The sequence below is a fragment of the Elephantulus edwardii genome, unplaced genomic scaffold, assembly GCF_000299155.1.
Source record: "Elephantulus edwardii isolate Elephantulus edwardi_28Jun2011 unplaced genomic scaffold, EleEdw1.0 scaffold00109, whole genome shotgun sequence".
NCBI classification, from domain to species: Eukaryota; Metazoa; Chordata; class Mammalia; order Macroscelidea; family Macroscelididae; genus Elephantulus; species Elephantulus edwardii.
The window spans coordinates 10,934,823-10,941,111 of NW_006399859.1; positions in this window are offsets into that span (position 1 = coordinate 10,934,823).

Genomic DNA, 6,289 nt, shown 5'->3' on the forward strand with positions numbered 1-6,289 from the left:
ACCTGCTGGAGGGTCAGCTATGAGTTAGTTCTGCTCAACAGTAATATAATGGTAATTACAGTCTTATGAACAAAATATATAGGGATAAAGGAGTTGCTTTTTTTAAAAGTTAAAGAAAGGTTTGCATGCAGTTACAGTCAGTCCTGGAGGGATAACAAGAATAGGAGGAAAGGGCAAGGAGAATAAAAATAGAGGTCAGCTGAGTGAAAGGAAAGGTGATAGACAACAAGGGGTTGGTTAGACATTGATAAACTGTAATTTATACAATAAAAATGCCTGTGAATGAAAACCCAACATGATTTGTAAACTTCCACTCAAAAAAAAGAAAAAATAATAAAAACCAAAGCAAACCCAACCTGACCAGACCCATTCACTTCTACAAAAGCGAGAGGAGGGGAAGTGGATGGGAACAATTCAGACACCCCAACAGAAGGACTGGCAGGCAAATGGTACCAAAGTACCAGTAGACAATACACACTCAATATTTGTCAAGTGATTGAATGTCATTAGCAGTAATGTGTGGTACGGATTAAATCGCAACATGGACACTTAAGACAATGTTCTTGGATGCTGTCAAGTTGGAACTGACTCATAACTGAGCCTGCAGTGGGTTTTCAGAGGCAGAAAATCTCATGGTAAGAGGTTGCCCATCCTTCTCCTACAGAGCAGTTGGTGGATTTGAACTGTGTGCCTTTGGTTTGGCAGCATAACTCCTTACCCCTGAGACACACCAGAGCTCCCTATGACATAATGTTAGATGAGATAAAATGACACCACTCTTATAAGATTCATTGTCTCCTTAAGATGAATTAAGATATGGTAATTGTAGATATACAGCCTGTTTTTCCAAGTAAACAGAAAATAACACCTCATTGATATCTTTAATGCATGTTGAAAAGAAATACTGTCCACTGAGTGTGACTAAGGCATTCTTGATCCCAACGCTTAGGAATTTTAGATCTCTCACCTTGATCATGAGCTTCAAGGTGACTAAAACGGTAGTTTCTTTTGGGATCATGTAGAGAGTTGGTATCCCTTTGTGAGTGGGCACTGCATGCTCCTATAAGGGGGAGGGCGGAAAAGAGAGTGGGGACTGAATCTTCAGTAGTCAGAATCTAGAGAAAATGCCCGTCTGACCTCAGGAATCTGTCCTGGAAAATTACTAAACTATGCAAACCATTTCTTAAAGCCCAGCAATATAAAAAGTAACTTTAATGAATCATCATCAAAATTTTCTTTCTATGAAGTTGTTTAAGGTCACAACTTTTTTTATTTTTAATTCAATAGTCTCCTTCTTTGAGTATCTTCTGTTCCTAGGAAAGTGGTTTTCAAACTTTCTGCTGTAGAACACAAATATATTCATAAACTAGACCCGTGCATTCCTGGGGCTAAGCTTTAACAATAGTGAATTTTTTGACCCCTGTCTGGTAAAACACCACTGATAGATTTTGTCAAGCTTATATTTATTCTCCATAATTTTTTTTCATGTCCTACAAAATTTTAAAAATAATTATAAATACTTACAGAAATATTTGGCTAGCTAAATGTTCTTGGCCTGATAGCTTGCTTTGTAATCGTATATGCTCCTTGTGGTTTTATACTGCACACATATATTTTCTCCTAGTAAATTGTTTCTGCATTCAAGTGTATTAAATGTGTCCGTATTTCATGGTGGCAGCAAAGGGCACCTTGGTTTCTACATGTTCCACTACTGGCCTAGGGCTTGGCTGTGAAAGGTATCTTGTAAAATTCAAATGCTCTTGTGTAATTCATACAGACCATAAGCACTGTTTACACTAATGGCAATAAGCCTTGGTAATGGAAGTATAAATCCAAGTTCAATAGTCTCCAAATAATGCCTTCAAAACAAAGAACTCCAGAAAAACCCTGACAAGTGTTCCCTGGCTTTTAACACTCAACCTGTAAACAAAATTTCCCCTCATTATCCAGCATAAGGAGTAAGCCAGAGATTAAGTCTTGACTGAGAACATCTGCTGTATGTCTAGGATAATGCTGCGTCCTGAAGTCATAAAGAGTAAGTTTGGTACCATTTAAAGGGCAAACACATACCTGATAAAGCACTACTTAATAAATACTACCTTGGTACTGGTACAATGTGAGATCCATAGATCAATGGAACAGAATTGAGAACCCAGAGATCAGCCCATCTATCTATGGTCAACTGATTTTTGACAAGGAGATTAACTCAGTTAAGTGGGGAAATGACAGCCTTTTTAACAAATGGTGTTGGCAAAATCGGAAAAGTATCTGCAAAAGACTCAAACAAGATCCACACCTCACTCCATATACAAAAACCAACTCAAAGGTGGATCATGGACCTAGGACTAAAACCAAGGACTATAAGCTTCATTAAAGAAAAGCTTGGAAGAAATCTACAAGTCCTAATCGACAACATAAACAGTCTTCCAAGTATCCTGAAAAACCTACAACCAGGAGAAGACAAAATAGATGAATGGGATCGTCTAAGAATCAAATCCCTATGCACATCCAAAAATTTCTCCAACAGGGTAAAAAAGGGAAGCCACAGACTGGGAAAAAGTATTTGGTAATGACATATCAGATAAGGGACTTAAATCCAGAATTTATGAAATACTTGAGCACCACAGCAAGATAAAGGTAAATAATTCAATAGAAAAATGGGCACAGGATATGAACAGACACTTCACCAAAGAAGACATTCAGATGGCCAACAAGCACATGAAGAAATGTTCAAAATCTCTAGCTCTAAGAGAGATGCAAATCAAAACAACTATGAGATATCATCTCACCCCAGTCAGAATTGCAAAATTTAACAGAACAACAAGCAACAAATGCTGGCGAGGTTGTGGAGAAACTGGAACCCTTATTCACTGTTGTGGGAGTGTAAAATGGTGCAACCACTGTGGAAGGCGGTATGGTGCTTTCTCAAAAAGTTGCAAATAGAGATTGTGTTTGACCCAGCAATTCCACTACTGGGAATATACCCCGAAGAGACCATAACTGACATCCAAGCAGATATATTCACACCCATGTTTATCGTGGCTTTGTTCACAGTAGCAAGGAGTTGGAAACAACCTAAGTGCCCATCAACAAACGAATGGATAGAGAAGCTCTGGTATATTCACACAATGAAATACTATGCAACATTGAAAAACAAGGAACTCATGAAATATTATGCAAAATGGATGACCCTGGAGGACATTATGCTGAGTAAAGTATCTCAGTCACAAAAGGACAAATACTGCATGGTGCCACTGTTGTAAAACAGGACTGACCTTGGGGTTGGGAGGAGACTGAGAAGGATAGGTTCAATAATGTATACTGCATTGAAACAGATGAGGGAGAGAACTGTTTAAAGGAATATATGATTAGGTATTATTTGCATGGCAAGAGTCCAGAATAAGAGCTTCATAGTAAAATGGACTGGGGAGGGAAGGACTGTATTAACAGTGAAATAATTTTTTTTCTTTTCAAGAGAAAAGCAAATGGGGGAGTGGGCAGAGAGGAAAGTATGTAAAAATGAATGAATGGAAAAAAGTAAAAAGATGATTGAAAAAAACGTATTTACATTTGGGTTTTCTAGATTGGAACTTTTGCTCTTTTCTATAACATACAAAATTCAACTTTTAATTTCTTTTTTCCTAAAGAATCCCTAGCACACCCATGTTTATTGTGGCTTTGTTCACACTAGCAAAGTGCTGGAAACAGCCCAAGTGCCCTTCAATAAACGAATGGATAGAGAAGTTCTGGTATATTCACACAATGAAATACTATGCAACATTGAAAAACAAGGAACTCATGAAATATTATGCAAAATGGATGACCCTGGAGGACATTATGCTGAGTAAAGTATCTCAGTCACAGAAGGACAAATACTGACATCAGGGTTGAGGAAAAACAGAAAAGGAGAAGAGGAATGATGTATATTGCATTGAAACAAATGAGGGAGAGGAATATATGAATGGGTATTCTTGTTATTACAGAAGTTCAGAGTGGAGACTGCATAGTGGAGTGGACTTGGGGGGAGGGATTTCATAACAATGAAAGAGTTTTTCTTTTTCTTTTTAAGAACAGTGGCTTGGGTGGGAGGGGGCGGGTAGGGAGAAAAGTGCAACAATGAATGACTGGAAATCCTAAGTCTCTGTAAACTTTCATTAAAATTAATAAATAATTTTAAAAAAAATGATCCCTAGCACTCAAAATACATTTTCTCCACGACAATGAACTCAAGCATGTCACTGATTATGAAGATGGCATGGGACTGCTAGACGAAGTTTCGTTCTCTTGAGCATGAGGTTGTCACGCACAGCAACTAGCAACCACTACCACCTGAAGAAAATCAAAGGAGGCCTTGAAATAAAGGAAGGCTTGCAAAGGATGAGCGTCAGATGGGGGACCACAGGAGGATGAGGAAGGCATTGCAACCACATGATAGTTTGGAGAAAGTCACAGAGATACATGGCACCGACAGGCGGCTTTGTTGGCAGATAGTGAGGCTGGAGATGGTAGGCAAAAGGCAGGTTATGAATCACAGGCAAAAGCATTTGACGTTGATCTCGTCAGGAAAGAGGAACCCCTCAGGAGGAGTAGTTTTCTGTTTTTTTTCTTTAATTTTTTTTTTCAGTTGTAACACATATAGAGAAAAAGGCACCCTTGTCTCTTCAAATACAGATGAAAAAAAAGGGACCATTTCCAGCTTCCAGAAAGAAACCCCCTTCCCGACCACTCCCTGAGGCGTGTGGTTTCGTGATTTTTAAGATCACAAAAACCTATTAATCTGGCTGAGTCTTTAATTTCCATTAACACTTTTGATAAAACCTAGATCATGACAAGTGGTGCCTGCATGCCGCTTGCAGTCCAAGGTGCGGAAAATCCCTGAAGCCGAGAGCCAGGCGCCGCAGGAGTGGCCGTTTTAAGCAGATGAATGACTTAGTCAGATCTTCATTTAGTGGAGCGTCTACTGTTTCAGGAATCCGTAGGAGGTGGGAGAGACCTCTTAGGAAGCCTGCTGCTTCACGTGAGAAAAGATGGCCTGAGTGGAAATGACGGTAATTATAATTAAACATGGAAGTCAAATTCAAGAGTTATTTTGATGGAATGAAGGAACGAGTTGAGGGAAGGGGTGGAGAACTGGTTGTTGTTAAGTGCTGCCAAGTCAAGTTCCATTCATGGCCCCCCGGGGACGGCAGATCAGGGCCTACCCTGTACCACGCGGAACCTATCCTGCCCTGCCCTGTACCTCCTCCAGACCTCCACACGCTCCAGCCCAGTGTTTCCATGACTATGTCAACCCATCTCATTGAAGGTCTTTCTCTCTTTCGCTGAATTTCTACCTTCCCCGCCGTGATTTTTTTTCTAACGATTGAGCCTCTCCTAATAAGGCCAGAGTATGTGAGGCAAAGTTTCACCGTCCTTGCTCTCAGGAGTACCCTAGCTTCATGTCCTCCAAGGAGACTTGCATGATCCTTTTTTTTTTAAAGTTTTATTACTTTATTATTTATTTGTTCGTTTGCTTGTTTATTTATTTATTTTTCATGTGTGTACCGTCAAATCAGATCGGACTGGTGCAGGAGGAGATTGTCCCTCCTTCTCCAGCAGAGCATCTGGTGGATTCGAACCTCACATCTCTGGGATTGCAGTGCAGCTTCTTGCCACTAGGCCACCAGAGCTAGCCAACATGATCCTTTTTAACTTATTTAAATAAAATTTTTGTTTTATACTAATTTACTTACAAAGTTTGAATACATTGTTTTTTTTACACCAGATCTCTCCCATTTCCTTTTCCCATCACTCCATTCACCGATCATATTATGTAACCCCATGATTCACCACATCACCTCCCACCCATCCTCACCTCATCTGCTTCCCGCTTCCCCCTGGGATCCTCATACTCATTCTACAATAATGGTTTATACAGTATTTGTCTTTATGGACTGAATTAGTTCACTTAGCATAATGCTCTCCAGTCCCTCCCAAGTTAGGTAGTGATTGACAAAATCATTGCCTCTGAGTACTGCATAATACTCCATAGTGTAAATATACCATAATGTCTCAATCCATTCAACTGTGTTTAGACATTTGGGCTGTTCCCATGTTTTGCCATGGTGAATAATGCTGCTTTGAACATTGGTGTACAAGTCTCCGTTTGTGCCTATTTTCATTTTCTCAGGGTATATTCCCAGCAGTGGAATAGCTGGGTCATATGGAATTTCTGTTCAGCTTTTTGCTTGTTTTTTTGACAGTTCATGGAATGTTCAAACCCATTGTTAATAAAGTCACTGCATCGATC